Raw genomic sequence first — 20,103 nt, 5'->3', positions numbered from 1 at the left:
GTGGGTTTCCAGAAGCTGCAACCTTGCTGCTGGTGGGCTCTTTGTGTGGGACCATTGCGAAGCAGAAAGCTCTTCCGGAGTGCCTTCCTCCCCTGCTGGCACTGCTCAGGTCCCAGGTGTGGGCTCCTCTCCCTGTGGAAGGCTGCTCTGTGGAGACCTGTGGGGGCCACGGGAAGCTGGAAGCTCCTGCTTCCCTTGGTGTCATCCGGGTCCTGGGCAGAGCCCGGACTTGCCTCTGGTCACCAGGCTTGGGGGAGCAGATGGTGTTCTCTGTGGCACAGTTTTTGGGGAGGGAGGCTCAGTGCAGGGTGAAATGATCCCAGGGTCCTCTGGCCTTGTGCATTTGGCCCTGGGCCGTGACTCTGAGCAAGTCACCTCCCTCTGGACTCTCGGGTCTAAAAGACACAGACAGTGGGGTTGAGATATGATTTGCTCATCCTTCCTTGGGCCTTTGTATCAGAAAAAAAAAGAAAAAGAAAGAAAGAGGAGAGAGAGAAAGAAGGAAGGCAGGCAGGCAGGAAGGGAGGGAGGCAAACAACACGAACATAGCCAGCTGATCAACACAGCACTGCCTCGTTTGTGAGACTAATTAAGAGAACATTTCTGTCTGAAAGCTGCCTTGGTGTTTTCTGTAAGCACAAAAGTGTGAGCCAGGATCAGAGCTATCTTTGAGAGAGGGACATGGTGCAGAAATGTTAGATGTAAATGGTGCTGTTTATCTTGTATGTTTGGTAGAATCCCCACTGACCAATTAGGCTTGTCCTGTTGCTTTTGGAGAGCTACAAAAGATCTGGTTGAGTTAAATGCGTTTCTACTAGATTTTGATCGTGTAAGGCTTGGATATCTGACCTGTCTTCACACTTGTAAAGAATTAAGGAGTTTGTGTAAATTACAATGAATACACCCTAGGATTTTGACACAAGGCAGGACTTAATGCAACATAACTGAGCCTTCATTCCTTTGCTGTCTGGGCTGGCAAAGTCACATTACCTCCCTGGGCCTCAGTTTCCTCACCCATGAAGACACTCGATGTAACAGAAAACCCATCTCATGGTAATATAAACTTTTTCTTGTGTAATTGAAAAACATGGCTTCAGGCAAGGCTTGATTTAGCAGCTTGACTTTGTTATCGTGGGTCCAGTTTCTTTCTCTCAGCCCTCTCTTCTATTACCTGTTTCATCTCAAGTCTGGTTTGTAAGAATATTCTGATTGTGTCTATTTCTGCTTTAGCAGTACAGGATTTATATTTGGTTCTCCCAGTAGTCCTGTCTTATTTAAAGAACAGTCTTGGGAAAATAAATTGATAATGTTGGACCTAAACAAAACAGCAAGTTACTATGATAAAGTGAGACTATCAGAGGCGTTTGACAACCACCACCGTCTGAAGGGCACAACAATGATGGATCGAGAGCAAGCTTCTTACCAGGCTGTCAAGAACATTGCATGCCTGCCTGTAGGGCCAGCACCGGGTCTGCTCCATAGAAGCAGAATTAGACCTCGGTAATCGACAAGCCTTGGTGATGAGTCCAGGTTGTAGTAATCCTTAGTGTAAAAATGAAATGGTAACGAAATGCATCATTAAAACAAAGGTGGCCTTGCATGTGGGTTAAGGTTCTGGCACCTCAAGGTCATAGGTTTGTTAGAGTCGCAGCGCGGGGGGGGGGAGTTGGTGAAACAGGAAGTCATTGCAAGTCGCCCACCCATGTCTCCACTCTGCAAGCTGGCTGGGGGATTCCCTGGTACGGACCCCGGAGTGACCACACTGTTTCCCTCTTCCGGTGGGCTTGGATTCCCTGCCAGGAGTCTGAGGTTTGGTGGGTGTAAACATTCCTGCAGACATTTCCAGCCCAGCCACCATTGCCCTGTGTGTGTTTCCCTCAGCTCTTGCGTGGGGAGGGATACGCAGGATGGTCCTCGCTTGAGGAAAGCCCTGTTCTGAAAGTGAAATGCATTTCCTTGCCTTTCTTTTCTAGATGAGAGGCTGTGTATTTACTGCTGGTGTGGGGGGGGGCAGTAATTGGTTTCAGTGTTGACACAGATGGCACTGCTAAGGAATCCCGGTCAGTTTGGGGGCCCATGTCTGGCAATTTTGTTTCCTTTCGGCTTTTGTTGATATATTATTTTTGAGAGTCTCTTCTAGAAAACTTAAAAAACCCAAACTCATCTTTGACTTTTGTCACAGAGGGTGGTGTGTCATAGATGTGGAAGCCCCCTGGGTATGTGGTACAGTGAACAGGTGACCTCCAGGAGGAGTGTCACCTCAGGGACTCCCTCCCCACCAGCAGCATGTGAGGGAACAAGCCAGGATGGATTGAGGGGTCTGGCCTGGGGGCAGCTCTGAGGCAGCTGAGCTCCTTTACCCACTAGGTGGAGGACCCCCTCCAGCCCCCCAAGACAGATTCCTGTCTTCTCAGAAACCCATGACTGGGGAGGGTGCAGGCCCCGGGAATGTGTAGGAAGGGGTTTCAGAGTAGTTTAGAGGGACTTTGTGATCCAAAGCACCCAGGCCACTCTGCAGCCACCACCTCCGGGCCAGGGTCCTGCTGAGTGATGCTAGGAGCCCCCTGACCTGCCCCAGGCACCTGCCTCCCTCTGGATTAATGAGCTTCGTCTCTGAAAATGCCACATCCTAGGAGGGCACCCAGACCCTCAAGCTCTGGTGTGAGGTGCACTGCCGGCTCCAAAAGAATGTCTGCGGGGGGCTGCAGAGGTGGCCTGGGTGGGGGTTCTGGAATCAGGGAGTGGGGCCTTTCCTGTGTGCTGGGTGCAGTGAATGTAGACCTGGGCGTGGGGTCCTCCCTCTGAGGGGCTTACAGTGGGCGGTGAACAAGTACCTGGTATGTTCCTTCTTGGGGCGCTGGGGGATGGGTGGGAGAGAGAGTGGGGCTGGCCCCAAGGCCATAGAAATTGAATGGCTTTATGACAAGAGTCGGCATGTATTTCTCACTGAGTACTTGCTGGCACCTCATGTCAGCCACATGTCAGTCCTGTGATGGAGGTTTATAGGAGACTCTTATTATCCCCATTTCATAGCAGGGGACACTGAGGCTCAGGGTCACAGAGCTATTGAGTCCTGCACCAGCACTCACCCCCAGACCCCTGAGTTGGTCTCTGTCTTGATTTCCTCCCGAGGAGGGCTGACTATTGTCCTGAAGGCCAAGGACTGACTGAGGGAGCTTTAGGATCCTATGAGAACTGCTCTGTTTCTTTTTCTTTTTCAGATTTTATTTGTTTATTTATTTGGGAGAGAGAGAGAGAGAGCACAAGCAGCGGGGAGTAGCAGAGGGAGAGGGAGAAGCAGGCTCCTTGCTGAGCAGGGAAGCCATGTGGACATGGATGTAGGGGGGATCCCAGGACCCCGGGATCATGACCTGAGCTGAATGCAGATGCTTAACCCACTGAGCCACCCAGGAACCGCCCCCCCCCGCCCCCGGCCTTCTGTGTTTCTGAGACAGGGCCCGAATCTCAGCACGATGTGGGGAATGCTCTGTGGTCACAGCTCCTAAGCAGAGGCGGGGTCTGAAGTTGGGCCTCGGGTTCAGAAGCCTGGCTGTCTCCCTGTCCGCTGCCATCTCCGGGGGGTGGGAGAGCAGCTGGGATGCCCTGCAGCTCTGTGCTCTGACGCCTCAGCAGGTGGGCTGCCTGCTGCCTCAGGGCCGAGCTGGGGGGCGGTGATGGCAGGGAAGCTGGGGGGCTTCATGCCGTGTGGGCTCATGTCTGAGCGGGGCCTTCCCGGGCTGGGAAGAGAGGGAAGCCCTGGGCTGTCCTGATCCCGAGGGGCTGAGTCTGGCCTGTCTGATCCGTGCCCACCCTGCAAGGGGACAGCTGAGCATCACCAGGCACAGGGACGTCTGCTTGTCCCGTACCATCTCTAATGCTTCCCAGCACTTCCAGCATGGCACAGTTCCCCTCACCCCCTCCAGTTCTCAACACCATGTCTTCTTCCTCCCTTTGTCTGGCAGGGCCAGCCACAGACAGGTGAGGAATGAGAAGAAGCAGAGATGGGTCCGAATTCTCAGTGGCCATTTCCCCAAAAGTCAGGCCCCGAAGGACAGCACTAAAAGCATGGCCTGCACTCTTCTGTCATCTCGACAGTGTTGTGTTGTTTTTTTCTTTAAAAAAGGAAGCAAGCACAGAATATATTAAGCATTATTGTTGCTTCAGCTGTCACTTCATAGTGAGAAAAATGGTTGTCAATTAAGATGGATTTTGGACATAGTTCTTTGAATGAATAAATTGCAGAATGTAGCACCAGTTGTGAGACGGTGGATTTAGGCTCTTAAAGAGGATTGACAATAGTGGTCTGGAATAGTTATGGTGGTTCTTCGGGAATCTTGATACAGATTGGGTCTGCCAGATTTAACTGGTTCTCACTGCTTTTACTGGATCAGTTGACTCTAACCAGCTCAACGACTTCTAAGGAGTGCACATTTGCTTTTTTCTGGAACCTGAAGAAGGGAGGGAGACAGACACAGAGAGAGAGAGAGATGTGATGATGCCCAGATCCTGGTTTCTGGGCAACCCCACCCTTCTCTGATGGCCTCAAGACCTGGGAGGAGCCGTTAAGGAGGAGGGTCACCCTGGATGCTGCCACACATCCCCTTGTCCCTGCTGGCCAGCCTCTGAGGCTCAGGCACACACTCTCTTAGCCTACAAAAACTCGCTGTTTTAATATGTTCATAGAGCAAATCCTTCTACCTCCTTCTGCCCTGCCCACAGCTTCCCATGACTCTCTACCTTAGATGGTGCTTTTCTAAGTTCCTTATGCCCCTGAGGAGAGAAGCCATTCTCTGATCACCTGGGAGGATGACGTATCTGCCTATCATACTTCCCTGTCTTTTACTAGCCACTGTTTCTCACCATTAGCCAGTGTGGACCTAACTCAGGTCTTTTGGATTGAATTTTTATTATGAAATATTTGACATCCCACAACCCACTTAAAGTAGAGAATATTACTGTCAGTTGTCTACTTCCGTGTAACCAATTATGCCAAAACTCAGTGGCGTCAAACAGTNGTTTCTCACCATTAGCCAGTGTGGACCTAACTCAGGTCTTTTGGATTGAATTTTTATTATGAAATATTTGACATCCCACAACCCACTTAAAGTAGAGAATATTACTGTCAGTTGTCTACTTCCGTGTAACCAATTATGCCAAAACTCAGTGGCGTCAAACAGTAAACATTTATTACGTCACACGTAGAGTCTGTGGGTCAGAGTCTGGGAGCTGCTCGGCTGGATGATTCTGTCTCCGGGTCCGGATGTGGGCGAGGGCCGTAGTCCTCTGAAGGCTTGACTGGGGCTGGAGGATCCCCATCTGAGGTGACTTCATGTGGCTGTTGGCAGGAGACCTCATTTCTTTTGCATAGAGCCTCTCCACAGTGCTGCTTGAGTGTCCTCACAACATGGCGGGCAGCTTCCCGCGGAGCGAGTGATCCCAGAGAGAGTCTTGAGAACACCGCAGTGCCTTTTATGATCTAGTCTCCTTAGCCGCACGTAGTCAGCTCTGCCTTATTCTGTTCACTAGACGCGCGTTACTAAGACTGGCCTGCGTTCAAGGAGAAGTGAATTAGGCTCCACCTTTTGAAGGGAGTGGGAAAGAATTCGTGGACATATTTTAAACCATTGTAATTAACCAGTAGAGCTGGAGCCCCTCCCTGACTGCATCCCCTTGCTTCCCACGCAGAGGTAACTACTGTTAGAGTTTGGTGCATGTTTTCATTTACTGCATTGGTCAGTATACCTAAGCCTGTGATTTCTGCATGTCGCTAAGCATTGTGTAAATGATATCAAATTGTATGTTTTTCTTTCTGTAGCTTGCCTTTGTTTTGCCTCGCCTTATATCTGCCCCTTTCATCCTTGTGAAAACGTGTAGCTGTCCTTTATACCTCTTTGCTGCTGTGCGGCATTTCATTGTGGGGACGTGATACGCTGTCTTCTTCATTGGTGCATGTGCAGAAGGTTCCCAGTTTCTTGCTCTACAAACAAGGCTGTTATGAGTACTCATGTGTGTGTCTCTGTGTGACCATGAGCTGGATTTGTTTAGAATACTTAGCAAGGATTGGAATTGCTGCGGGATAAATGTATGAATCTTTTCATTTTCTAGAAGTGGCCGAGTTGTTTTCCCAAGTAGGTCTACTAGTGAATGTTTCCACCAGCAGCGTGTGGGTTCCCCTTCCCCTTTTTTCCCTGATACCACTTGGTATTGTCAGATGTTTTTAATTTTTGTTAGTCTGATGGGTGAAAGTGGTCTCTACTGGGGGGCGTGTGTGTGTCTTAATTTGCATCTCTCTGCCCGACAGGAAGGTTGAACATCTTTGAACATCTTTTCATGTATTCATTTTCGTATATTTATGTATATTTATTTCACATATTGATTGTTCTGTGAATTGCCCCTTTTTTGAATTTTCTGATTGATCATTTAATTCTTCATTTGATTTATATATTATAAATATCTTTCCCCATTTTTTCCTCCCAACGAAATTTCTCGGGCCAGTGCCAGGATTAAGTCCCAGTTTCAGAACTTCCTTTTTTTTTTTTTTTTAAAGATTTTATTTATTTTGAGAGGGAGAGAGGGAGCACACCAGCAGGGGGAGGGAGAGGGAGAAGCAGACTCCCTGCTGAGCAGGGAGCCCCATGCGGGACTCTATCCCAGCTTGCTGGGATCATGACTGAGCCGAAGGCAGACGCTGAACTGACTGAGCCACGCAGGCGCCCCTCACCTCCAGAACTTCTTGTGTCGCCTCAGGCACACCACTTAATAACTTTTGTTGTGCCTTGGTTTCCTCATCTGTACAATGGGGGTGACAACAACCCTGCTACCTCATAGCACTTCCATGAGGATGAAAAGGTGCACCTCTGTGAAGTAGGTAGTGCCTGTCACAGTAAGCGTGGCGTAGGCCAGACAGACCCTGATGCGGCCTGCGTGGTCACATCAGACCACGCACATGCATCATCACCTTGCCCCGAGCTTTCCTGAGCACTGTGTCCTCATTTGATAAGATTGGCAGGCACTGCTTCTCTCTGGCTCTCAGCCATCTGGCTGACCCTCCCTTCAGCATCCCTGAGCTGCCTGAAGAGAACATGAAATCCCCGCCTCCCTCCAGGGCACGCGGGGGAATTGGAAGGCATCAGACTCCTGGTAGCAAAAATAGAAGCCTCGTTTGCCTGGGAGAGAATAATAATGAGGAGAGCCCGGCAGATGCAGGCTTGGAAGGCTCCTCTGAACCCTCCCCTCCATCCCTGGGGTCTGGCGCAGACCTGCCTGAGCCCGCCCCGCCAGCCCTCCCTTTGCCCTTCACCCTTGCCTCGTAAGACACCACTTCTGGCTGTAACGTGGACAGTCCTGGCACGGTGTTCTGATTTTTATTCCTCAGCGTTGCCCTGTCCTCTCGTTCCCCAGAGCCAGGAGAGAACTCCAGACAAACACAAGACTGGCTTAATATCTAGACTCATCGGAGAAATATGTCAGATATTACAGTGTAAACACCTCGGCTAAGAAGAGCCCTGGGAACCGTGATTCTGTCCACGGAGCGCTCAAGGACAGATCTACTGAGATGAAAGCGCAGCTGGATCAGGGCACCTTTAGTTTCAACCCCAGCATCAATACATTAGCTCCACACTGCTGTAAGGAGCTCTCAGGTTCATTCGGTAGACTCAGATGATTTTACATAACAGCAAATGCAGGAAAAGTGAGTTGGTGATATTGGGAGTTAGAGCCAGTTTGGGTTGAGAGCAAATTTTTAGGGTTTGAAATGGATTGAAATGATCCATGTCTCTACCCGCAAATCTGCTGTCAGTGTGGCCTCACAGTCCCTATGGAGAGGAAACAAACAATCGTCTTGAAAGAATAGTCCCCTGTCAGGAAACTAATGAGGGATAAAGGGGCTCTGCACTGGAATCTGGAGCAGGGAGTGAGAATCTTCCCCAACCAAGGAGTATGGTGGCAGAATGTGTCGCATCCTCCGTGGCCAGTCACCTCCAGACTTTGAAAGATAGACTTCCAAGAACGGAGAGTTTCGACCATTTCATTGGTAGTCATTTGTGTGTTTCTCTTAATAATGATGTGTTTTTAATAGCATTTTTAGAAGTCCCCTTCTCAGATGAAACAGTTGTTTTTGAAACTTTGAGACCTTTGAAGATGGGTTTTAAATCCAATTTGTTCCTAAAACATTTGCTCAAATGAGAGTCTCAAGGTTTGAGGTCTTTATTCTAAAGATGCAGCTTTCTTCCCAGAAGGGGAGGAAGAATACATACGGCTGTTTATAAATAGAGTTATTACCATTTGGAGACTTTACTTTGCAGCTAGCTGGGGGACTGAGTGATTCAGAATTTTAAGATTTTTACTTGTAAACAGCCCATTGGTGTCCACTCAAGCTGGAAGATCCCCCAACTTTCCCATCACTGCTCCCCCAGCCCCCTTCCCACCATAACCTGGTCTGCATCCTTTCTTTTCGTCTGGCTCTGAGGACCCGGAGCCCCTCTCTAAGCCCGGCCCCCTTTCCCCACTATAATTGATCTGTAGCCAGTACCTGAAATGGTTCCTAAGGGCCCTCTTACTTTCCCTTGGAATGACCCTGCTGTGCCCAACTGAGCACTGTTCCGGTGAGTCCTTCCTATCAGGGAGCAGCAGACCCCCTGCTCCAGCAGCACAGTAAACCTGGGGAGCATCCACACTTGCACAAAACCCTACCCTGTGGTTCCAGCCATACCTGTGGGGACCCTGGGCCACTTCATGCTGCATCCACCTGGGGAGGCTTGGAGGAGCTGTATTACCAGGTCCGGGAGGCCTCATCATGCAGCGGCTTCTCTGCCAGATGCTGACCTCTGCCAGCTGCCCATTCCCCTCTGGGAGACAGCCCAGTGTGGATGAGCCGCATGGCCACATGGGCTGGCTCGTGATGGCCACGTGAGTGTGAACTCCCGTTCCCAGCTCTCCATCATGCAGAGGTACCGACAGTCCCATGAGCACCTGGCTTTCCGTGCAGGCTGCAGCCCCCGGGCTGGTACTAGAAAGAACCACACCAGAGCTGGCTCCAGGGTGCAGCTGATGCTCTCTGCCTTTGATGCGTCCATGGTGCTCGCGCAGACCCTTCCCAGCCCTATCCCAGGCCTCTGCTGAGTGTCGCCAGGGTCTTCCATCAGCAAGCTCTTTCATGGAGTCTGGGTCATTATTGCTTATCAAATTCTACTTGTTCTACGATCCAACCCCAACCTCAAACCCATGTGCCCAGGGCCCAGGCTCTTATAAAGCACAGTGTTGCCTATTTGGTTCAAGGAAATGTGCTTCCGCTGTGCAGGTCCCCGGCCACTTCGTAAGGCTATGAGATCAGCCTTCTGGCCTCCAGCTGAACTTCCTGCCTCTGCCCTGGACCCCTCTGTCCACCTCTGTCTGCCTCTGTGCCAGGCTTCCTCCCAGGACAGCTTCCAGGCCTGGGAGTCCATGGAACTGTGAGTGTTGCCTTCACTTTGCTGAGAAATGCTTATCAAGTCTGGTTGTGACCCCACGTCCCCCAGCATAGCACCGTCCGTGCTGCAGGGCCAGCCACTCCCGCTCTGGGTGGAGGCTTGCTTGAACTCTCTCTCAGGGCCCATGGAGGTTCTCTTTGCCTCAGGGGCTTCCTGCCTGGGGCCGGGGGGGGGGGGGGGCCCCCCCCNGGGGGGAGCCCTCCCCAACCGTGTGGGCCGCTAGTGGGCCCCGAGGATGGCTTGTGGAGTTGGGGCCTCCCATCGGCTCCCCTGACCTAATATCAAAGGTAAGCAGCAAATTTATGAACCGTCCACTCGAAGCCATGTTTAGGATTTCTGTTTACCTCCCAAGTGTCTGGAAAGGCGGCCTTTCAAAAGCTCTGTTTGATCAGAGCTCTAATTGATTGCCAGAAATGTGCATGTCGAATAATAGAGAACCTACAATGGCAGCTGCAGTGGGCATCCTGTGAGAAAGTTAATTAATCCTGACACCAAATACCAACTGTCTCAGCAACAATAGTCGTTAAGAGAGCCGACTGAACTGCGTGGTATTTCAAGTCAGGCAGCTGGAGGTCTGTTTCTTGGTAGTATTCTCTGTGCCTGAATGCTGCTGTGGATTCAGTGCCCCAGGCGAGGGCCTTCCTTTCCTTCTGTACTGGTTCCAAGGGGGGGTGGTCTCCAGACTCTGGAGAATCCGGTGGTCAGCATGCAGACAGAGGGAGCCTTCGCGGAATCTCCCAGGGCTCCCATGGCTTTGTATTTCACGCCTCCCCTGGGAAACTGGAATACAAGATAAGTTCCCCTCCCACTCCCCCAAATAACTTGTGGGTGGGCCAGCAACTTGGAAAATGGAGTGTTTAAGTCTTATGGGGAGACCTGTGTACTTCATCGCCAGCCTGGGGCTTGATAAAGATGAGGCAATTTTTCCAAAAATGGTGGTGCCTCGCCAGAAGAAGAGGGGCTCTTGGATTTCTGTCCACTCACAAGTGGCCAAGAGAAACAGGGGAAGTGCCCTGGCCCTCGATGCCTCCAGAGAGGGTAGAAAGAGGTTGGGGACCTGTGTTTGGCAGAAGTAGGAACGGCCAGGCTGTCTGTGGCTGAGAAGAAAAGCCTGGTTGTTCTGAAATGTAGGTGATTCTCTGTGTCCATTCCGGCTGCTGGAATGGGAGCAGGCCCTCCCTGGATGTCCCTGGCCAGGTGGGGGGCGCAGGGCCAGCAAGGACCTGCTGACCCCCATGAGCCTTGCCAGGTCTCTGCGCTCATGACTTTGTTGGTTTTTTGAAGGTGAACTGTCTGTCCAGAGACACAGTTCACCAAAAATAACACAATCCTGCTTTCGCCAATGCAAGCGAGGGGCCCCGAGAGGGCGGGGAGAGGGCACTGCTGCATGGCCAAGAAAATTCATATTTTTCTTTGGAGGAAATGGAAAGTGGTGCTGGGTCCAAGTGGTAGGTGACCTTGCTATCAAGTTAAAATGCTGCTGGGGAAATTAGAGAAGACAGACATGAGAAGAATGCTAATGAGCAGTGGTGGACCAGAGCCCAGAGCCCTGATTCCTCCACCATCCACAAGGGGTACTGGTGTGATGATGCCTATAAATAGACACTTGAAAACCGATTCTAAATTGAGTTAAGATGTGGGCCTGTTTCCTCCTATGGAAAAGCGTTATGTAAAGTGCAGAGCTCTGCCCTTTTTCCAAGGTAGCTTGATGATTCTGTGCCTTTGTGGGGAATCTGTGTGGAGCATGTGTGGGGGGGTGCTCAGGCTACAGATGAATGAGACTCTCGTCCTTTCGAGAGACTCACAGACTGAGGACAGGCAGAGGGAGAGCTGTGGCCCCTTCCTCCAGGTGGAGCAATGGGGCAGGCTTCACTTCCAGCACCAGGAAGCCCAACTGAGCCTGCAGACTGGCTCTGGGTTTCCCCGCAGTGCTTCTGGGCTGGGAGGAAGTAAGAGAGGCTGGGTCCATGGGCACGTGGTCATTTCCAGGGACCCACGGTGGCTCTGGGCAGTGCAGGTGGCTGTGGACCTGAGAAGGGAGGTGAGAACACGGGGGACATGTGGGGAGAACTCTAGCCTGTGCTGGTGGTCCAGGGCTTCTGGGTTCTTCCCTGCAGCCCTCTTGGTCCAAATTGCCTGGAGCTGGAGTAAGAGATTCTGGGAGAGGACAGAGGTGTTTCTCACTGACCTGCTTGAGTTCATAGAGCCAACTTGTTAACAGAGTAAGGAATTGAGGCCCTGTCTGAGGACCACCAGGGAAGTGTTCTTGCCTCTGGATACAGCATTTAGTGTGTGCACCGACTCTGACATCACTTCCTTTTGGAGGTCCTGGGATGGTGGGGTTTAGGGGGTAAAAAAAAGAAATACTGTTTGATGCTAATGGGTTCCCAGGCAGCGTTTTGGGGGCTTTGTGGCATTCACCTTCCCAACCAGCTTGGAGGTCGATCTTATTGTCCATTGGTGTGGTTTCGAAAGGAACAAAGACATTCCTTTATAATTCCCTGTGTCTTTAGCCAAAGTGGAGGGAGAAGAGGATTTTTTTTTTTAATTTCATTTCCAGAATAGTTGACATACTGTTTTATATTGGGAAAAAGAGGAATTTGGATGTGATGTTTAAGACCAATAAATCCCCCTCCTCTTGCACCACCCCAGGCTTCCCGCTCTCTGGCCATCTGCTGCCCCCTCCTTGAATTCCTGATCTAACCCAGGGCCTCACCTTGAGCCACAGAGCATAGAACATATTGGACTTCCTCTCCAGCTTTCATCTGCAAAGCTTTTGCTGTCCAAGAGGAGCGTGAAACCTGATGGCCTCTTTTCTGTTCTCTTTGTGAAACCCCCTTGCCCAAGGGGACGGATGAGCTGTGAATTTGGGCAGAGGAAATGCGTGGTGGCCTGCTTTCCTTTCTCTTTGCTTTAATCTCTCTTCACCCCCCTCCAGCCCCCACAGGCACACCCACCTCCCTCTGAAAGTGTCCCAGAATGAGCACTAGTGGGGTCAAGCTTTGTTGTGGGGTAATACATATTCATGAGGGCTTTGAGGAGCTTCATTAAAATGCGGATAGTCTTTCCTTCCAGAGTGATACACAAGCCATTGCTTTATTTGCCCAACATGACGTTCTTAAGGCAATAATTAGGTGAGGAATGGCTAAAGAAACATTCTAATTATTTGTTTCTGGTGATTTGTGATCATCTCATTAGAATTATAATCGGTTCACTTTTACAGGTAATTCAAAACCTCTCACTCATTCAGATGTCTGTACTTGAAAGGGCTCTATATGAACACTGGTGTCTTTTTGGAAACCCAAGTAACTTCCTCTATTTCCTTTTGTTTTATTCCAGAAAGATTTCGTCACCAGAAGGTTTTTGGGGACATTACCACACCACTTGTTTTCGGTAAGAAATATGAGGTCGCCTTGCATGGAGTGAGGCTTTGCGTTGGACATGGGTGAAATGGAATTGTTGTCCTCGAGGGACGCTACGTTTCAGGTGGAACTGGGCATTTGCCACAGTTCTTTATTTCCTGGGAAGCTGTGGATGTGTCATTCGGCGCTAGTCTGCGCACGGGGAGTCTGAGGCTGGGGTTGATTCCCAGCCAAGGAGCCTGTGAGCACTGGGCTCTCAGGGGGACGCTAATGTTGCCTGGAATGGACGCCTCTCCTGCCACCCCCAAGACAACAGTAACACCCACCCCTGTCGCCGGCTCACTCTACTAGTGCTTGTGAAAACTGTAGTCCTTACTGGATTCAGACACTTGTTTGTGTAATTCCTACCTCGATTCCGATTTATATCGAACGTCGCTAGACATCACCAACAATAAATGCCATGTACAGCCTTTTCACTATCAAACTCGGGCACCGTTGCGAGTCGAACTAGAAGTGCACCCCCATGAAATATCAGGACACTGAAAAGACGAATCTAACTTGCATCAGAAAGAGCCCTCCTAAGCTGCTCAGGGATGAGGGACGGCCTGTGTTGCTGTCGCCCCTGCAGGTGAAGCTAGACTGAGGTCCCGACCCCACTGGCCCAGAGTCAGCACTTGGCTTGCTCTTGTCAGTAGGACCTACAGCAGCAGATTTGCAGCCCAGGTGCCTCCTGAGTGCCTGGTACAGGGGACACTTGCAGGAGATATGTTCTGACTGAAGATGAGCCACCGGGGATCTTTGGCTTGGTTGTGGGGAAGCTGGTGCAGGGGATGGGGTAGGTTTGGAGAGCAGGGTGGAGAGTAGACTGCTGTTGGAAGTGAAGACGCTGAGCCAGGAATGGTCACTGCGTCTTGATGCCAGAGCAGGTCTGAGCTTCCGATGGATTCCGTGGGTTCTTATGCATCCATGGGAGGGAGCATTGCTGGGCTTGGATAGGGCTGCGCCAGTGGTCATATACGAGGAAGTGTAGTGGGTTGGGGACTTCTAAAGGAGAGGAAAATTTGGGGTTTCCCAATGGGGAAGTTCTGTGCCAATTCTGAGGATAAAGATGAAGACCAGGAGGGGCCAGGTTGGGATACTGGAGCATCAAGACCTGGGTCTCAAAGCACTGTTTTGCCTCTGGGGTGGCAGAAGGACGCAGGGACTGCTGTTTAGGGTTACTGAAGGAGCCTTCTTTTGTAAGTCATGGCAGCTGTGTTTATTCAATTTCTAATGCAGCCTCTGTCCTATGTGTAGGTAGCGGTCCATGAGCACCGTGCTGTGTGCATGGGCAAGAATTCGCCTCCCATCGTACAGGGGTGGGGGGGTGTTCCTGTCACAGATGTCCTGGATGGATTCTGCAGTGGCTTTGGGTTTGGAAGGGTGCTGGCACATTCATAAGACATTTAAAAGTTAGAACAATCAGCCCCTATCCAAGGAAGCAGAGGGTGAAATGTCAGAGGAACTGCTTGACTTTTAATGCATTTGGGCAAAGAATAAATGAGCATTTTTCTGAACGTGTCCTTGGTTGTCGGTCTTTAAAGTTTAAGAATTTACTTCTGTGCTCTCAATGAGGCCTTTTCCATCTCGTTTAATTTTAGACTCATAAACATCCGTCAGCCTCAAATAGAGGAGGTGCGTCACCTACCCTCAGCTGTGACAATGCTGAAGAGTTTTGGGGGATTCAGGGAAGGGAGGCGATTTCGTGTGTAACCGGCAGCAAGGATAGCCTGTAAAGAGAGGGGTTCTTATGGGGGAGGGGTCTCACAAACTGCAGTGAAATTCCGTTCTCCTGGGAGCCCCGGTCAAAGAGGCAGTGCAGTCTGTCAGTCCTCTAGGAACTGTCCACTGTGAAATCGGCTTCTTAAAGTTAGATGAAATGGGGGTTGCTGTTGCTTTCTGACGGAGCCACAGGACAATTCTGTGTGTGCCTCTAAGGTATAAGGTATTTTTTTTCTTGTGAGCCCCAAGAAGACCTAGAGGGATCTTTATGTATCCTGAAATATTATTAGAGTATCGAAATCAGCTGCAATAGACAAGCCGTCTCGCTCTCTTTCCGATTGCACTCACCCATCTGCGGTGTAATGGGACTGCCATTTAAGTGAATATACTCATCACAATTCTCTACAGCTTCCCTGCAGAAAAGCATATTTCTTCTGTGAGAGAAAAGTGGCAATGAGATGGATATTTTTAAATGTCAATTATGCTAGAATGAATCTCTGTGAGGAGAGCTGCAGAGAGAAGAGACCGGGTTTATTTATTTTTTTTCTGCTGCAAATGAACCATTCTGTGACATCAGAATACTAATACCCGGAGTCTGTGCCTGACATTTCCTCATAGAATAACTTGGTGAATATGCTTCCACTTACGGTAAAAGTTTGGGGCTGCGTTCTATTTTTTTTCCCTGGGAGAATCCTCGGACTCACCATCCTATGATATTAACCCTATAGGATGTGTGACTTGTAATTACAGTTGACCCTTGAACAATATGGGGTTGGGGTACCGACCGTCGCATAGGTGGAAATCTGCATCTAACTTCTGACTCCCTAGAAACTTAACTACTAATCACCTACTGGTGACAGGAAGCCTGATAACATAAACATTTGTTTAACACATTTTTTATGTTATATGTGTGATATGCTGTATTCTTATGATAAGCTAGATAAAAGGAAATGTTATTAAGAATATCATAAGGAAGAGAAAGTACATTTACAGTACTGTCATGTTTATTTAAAAAAAATCTGCATGTAAGTGGACCCACACAGTTCAAACCCAGTTCAAACTGTATATAAATTTAGTGACTTCCTGAAGAAGTGGTGGGAGAATTAATAAGCTATGTTTAAATCATGGGAAGACTCAGAAAATATGTTAAGTTAGAGGATGTTGCATTCGTGAAAATGGTTCCCTGATAGGATGTCAGCATGCTCTTGCACGTAAAAGTGCTATGTAAAATCTGACCAAGAATGATTTCTGAAGTATAAGATCTGAAGAAGGACATGAAATTCCCAGCTACTAGACCTTAAAAGGAAAGACAAAGCTGGAATGTGAAGGGGAAGCTAGCATAAGGGTGAGGCAGTGNGAATGATTTCTGAAGTATAAGATCTGAAGAAGGACATGAAATTCCCAGCTACTAGACCTTAAAAGGAAAGACGAAGCTGGAATGTGAAGGGGAAGCTAGCATAAGGGTGAGGCAGTGAGATAGATTCCTGATGGATGTTCCACTTTAAGATTGTGTGATATTTGTGTAGGGAGGACAGAGGGATGGGCAGGACAGGATAGTGAGCCTAATAACAAACTCTCACGTGTGCAGAAACACAGGAGGTGACAGAGCTGTGTTATTGATTAGGTGGGAAGTGATGCAGGACAACTGGTTGTCCACATGGGAAAAGATAAAATGAGATCCCTACCTCACATCACACACACAAGTAAATGCTGACAGAATGACAATGAAGGGCAAGATGCTAAAATGGATAGAAGAGATTTTCTGTACACCTTTGCAGTAGGACAAGGTGANAGATTCCTGATGGATGTTCCACTTTAAGATTGTGTGATATTTGTGTAGGGAGGACAGAGGGATGGGCAGGACAGGATAGTGAGCCTAATAACAAACTCTCACGTGTGCAGAAACACAGGAGGTGACAGAGCTGTGTTATTGATTAGGTGGGAAGTGATGCAGGACAACTGGTTGTCCACATGGGAAAAGATAAAATGAGATCCCTACCTCACATCACACACACAAGTAAATGCTGACAGAATGACAATGAAGGGCAAGGTGCTAAAATGGATAGAAGAGATTTTCTGTACGCCCTTGCAGTAGGACAAGGTAAGACACACACACAGGCACAGAAAAGACTGAATAATTAGACACCAGGATTAGCCATTTCTTTAAGAGCAGAGACACTATATAAAATTTAAAGCAAACTATCACCTGGAGTAAATATCTGAGATGCATTTACTGTAAGGGATTAGCATTTGGTCTGTATAAGGAACTCTTTCAGATCAATTAGAAAAAAGACAACATAATTGAAAAAACAAGCAAATAATACGAAGAAGAGGGAGGTGGGGATGAAGGGTGTGTTCATGGATGTGTGTTACGTTGCTCTCTATGCTTGCCCCTGCGTATTTGAGAAGGTTGATGAAAGAAGAGGGACTATGACACACCTCGCTGTATGCCCCCACAAACCTCTCTGCTCTTGTGTTGTGTGTCCCTCTGGCAGGGTGACCTTTTTCCTGTTCACTAGCTAGTCCTCTAACTCAGCTGGAACTGCTGGATTCCTAGGCTCACCTTTTTATAGGTGGTTCTGCATTCGTCTCATCATTGAAATGGTGATAGGACTTCTTTTTTTTCTTCTTCCCAGCTTTATTGAGGTATAACTGGTAAACAAAAAAACTGCATATCGTGTATACAGTTTGGTGAGTTTGGACATATGCATACACTCATGTTACTATCACCACGATTCAGGTAAACTTACTCATCACCTCCCAAAGTTTTCTTGTGACCCTTTGTTTTTTGTTTGTTTGTTTTGTAGTAAGAACACCTAACCTGAGATCTGCCTTCTTAAGCACTTTTTGAAGTACACAGTACCTTACCGTTAACTGTAGGCATGATGTTTCCTAGCGGTTCTCTAGAACTGACGCATCTTGCATAGTGAAACTTTCCACCCACTCAGCAGCTCCCCATTTCCCCCTCCCCTCAGCCCCTGGCAACCACCATTCTACTGTCTACTCTGTACCTTTGAGGACTTTAGACATAAGAGGAATCATGCAGTATTTGTCCTTCTGTGACTGCCTTACTTCACATAGCATAATGTCCTCCACGCCCGTCTGTGGTGTTGCAAATGGCAGGATTTCCTTCATTTTAAAGGCTGAATACTATTTCCTTGTACATATATACCTCATTTTCTTTATCCATTCATCTGTTGATGGACATTTGGGTTGTTTCTGTATCTTGGCTGAACAAGCCAGGCTTTTGCACACTGCTCTGCCCTGTTATTTCAACAGCAGTGTCTCCATGGGTCCTTTTTTTGGCTCTGTGTGGCCGATTCCTGTTCTGTGTGCTTCTCCCCATCTTGACAGACCAGGCTTATGGGCCACTGTCTTTGGGGTTTTGGTTGGACATTTAAGCCCCATGTGAGCCTGCTCTGTGCTTGCCTGCCTCACTGCTGATCTCTCTGTGGACTTGCACGTCCGCTTGGTCTGTATCCTTCACAATGTCCAGCCCAGTGCCTTGTGGGTAGTAGATGTTCCGGGAGCCTGTGATCATCATGTATCTCTAGTTTCTTTTTTTTTTTTTTTAATTTCTTTTTTAAAGATTTTATTTATTTATTCGACAGAGATAGAGACAGCCAGCGAGAGAGGGAACACAAGCAGGGGGAGTGGGAGAGGAAGAAGCAGGCTCATAGCGGAGGAGCCTGATGTGGGGCTCGATCCCATAACGCTGGGATCACGCCCTGAGCTGAAGGCAAACGCTCAACCGCTGTGCCACCCAGGCGNTGATGTGGGGCTCGATCCCATAACGCTGGGATCACGCCCTGAGCTGAAGGCAAACGCTCAACCGCTGTGCCACCCAGGCGCCCCATGTATCTCTAGTTTCTTAAACTTACAGAAGCTTATTGTCCTCATCCGTAAATGGGGACTCGTGGTTTTCGGGGGTGGTTATGAGAATGAACCACATCACAGATGGAGAGCATGTGGCATGTCGTAGCCCCCCAATATTACTGGTGTTCTTCCCTGGAGGAGGCAAAGGGACGGCCTGGAGCTGGCCATTATGATTTGCTTTCAGGCTTGGTATGTGTGTTTTCAAATACTTGAAAATGCCTTCTCTGACACCTAACTTTTTTTTTTTTAAAGTTGCACGTTAAGAGAGAAAAAATTTAATCATCACCTTTTTTAAAAGATGAAAAATGTGCTAAGAAAATAGCACGATGAGCTGCTACTAGGTTGAGCCCAACATAATTTGTGTGATTAAATTGAAGGAAGTTAGCCATTACTGTATGTAACTTTTTATTAATGATATTCAGATCTAATTAATTAGACCCAGTTCTCATTAATTACATGAGTGTGTAAGCTGGCATTCTCAAACTGTGTTCTGTGGAGTCCCACGAGATGTTCCTGAAAATAGTAATCCGCATTCAGATCAGGCTGGGGACACTGTGTACTGCCCCCTCTTGGAGAGTCCCAAAGCACCACAGGAAAGGCCTTTTGAAGTCCTGCAAGAAAATCACTTACTTAATACTGTTTAACTCCTCATTTTCCAAACTGATTTTGGCCACGTGTGCTTCTGGATACACAAGGAAAGGCTAATTGAAGTCAGAACAATTTTTATACCATTGTTTGTGCTTGGACTGGTTGATGAACAGCGTCTATGTTTATGGGAACATTCCTTACGTCTTCCAGAGGAGCCCTGCGGGGTCTCGTCTGTTGTGGAACACACTGCCGCGAGTTTGGCTTTCATGGAGTCTGGAGCCACTAAAGATTCGTCTCCTTTCTTGGACAAATCACTTCGTTTCCTTTGGTCAGTCTGCAGGCAAATATGGTGGTAGCCTGCGGGCTTTTCAGGGTGGCTGTCAAGGTGAAAGTTAGCACTTGGAAGTGCCTGCCTCTGCTCCTGGGCTGTGGAAGGGCTCTTGGGGTTGTTACCAGCTTTGCCAGAGACCCTCATTGACAAGGAAGATCTTGTCACTGACCGTGTCCTGGACTCAGGGGTCAGGGGAGAGCACCACTCACCTCCTGGCAAGGTCTTTCTAGGAGGTTTGAAAGTGAACAGCTGACCTCCACTTTGTTTATCAGTCACTGTAGGAATTGTAAAGGGTTTTGGTGGTCGGACACACCGTTGAGGGATTTTGGGGAGAGATGACTCATCAGTCCTATAGGTTAAGCAGGAGGAGTAAGGTTTAACTTTTCATCTGGAAGGGGGAGTATACATTTGTGGGAGAGAGGGAGAGAAAGGGGGAGTGTTCCAGGCAAGCAGAAGTGTATGTATGACTGAAGCATGGAGACATGAAGAGGCCTGGCAGGTCCTGGGGAATGGAGCTAACCCTTGAACAATGTGTGGGTTAGGGGCACCAACCCCTTCCCCCACCCTGTGCAGTTGAAAATCTCTATATAACTTTTGACTCCCCAAAAACTTAACTACTAATAGCCTACCGTTGACTAGAAGCCTAGAACACATATTCTGTGTAGGTGTTAGATACTGCATTCTTACAATAAAGTAGGCTAGAGAAAAGAAAATGTTA

At 48.7% G+C, this 20,103-nt stretch overlaps 1 protein-coding gene across 1 annotated transcript in view; it reads left to right on the top strand.

Moving 5' to 3' along the window:
- The window catches only part of APBA2 (amyloid beta precursor protein binding family A member 2), a 218,292-nt gene that overhangs the window by 61,942 nt on the left and 136,247 nt on the right, over window positions 1-20,103 (top strand). The window contains exon 2 of the mRNA XM_034667971.1: window positions 12,807-12,860. The gene's annotated coding sequence lies outside the window, so the exon portion shown is untranslated. The remainder of the gene's footprint in view (window positions 1-12,806; window positions 12,861-20,103) is intronic.

This window comes from Ailuropoda melanoleuca, chromosome 9 (genome assembly GCF_002007445.2).
Source record: "Ailuropoda melanoleuca isolate Jingjing chromosome 9, ASM200744v2, whole genome shotgun sequence".
Classification (NCBI taxonomy): Eukaryota; Metazoa; Chordata; class Mammalia; order Carnivora; family Ursidae; genus Ailuropoda; species Ailuropoda melanoleuca.
This window is presented reverse-complemented; position numbering and strand designations above follow the sequence as displayed.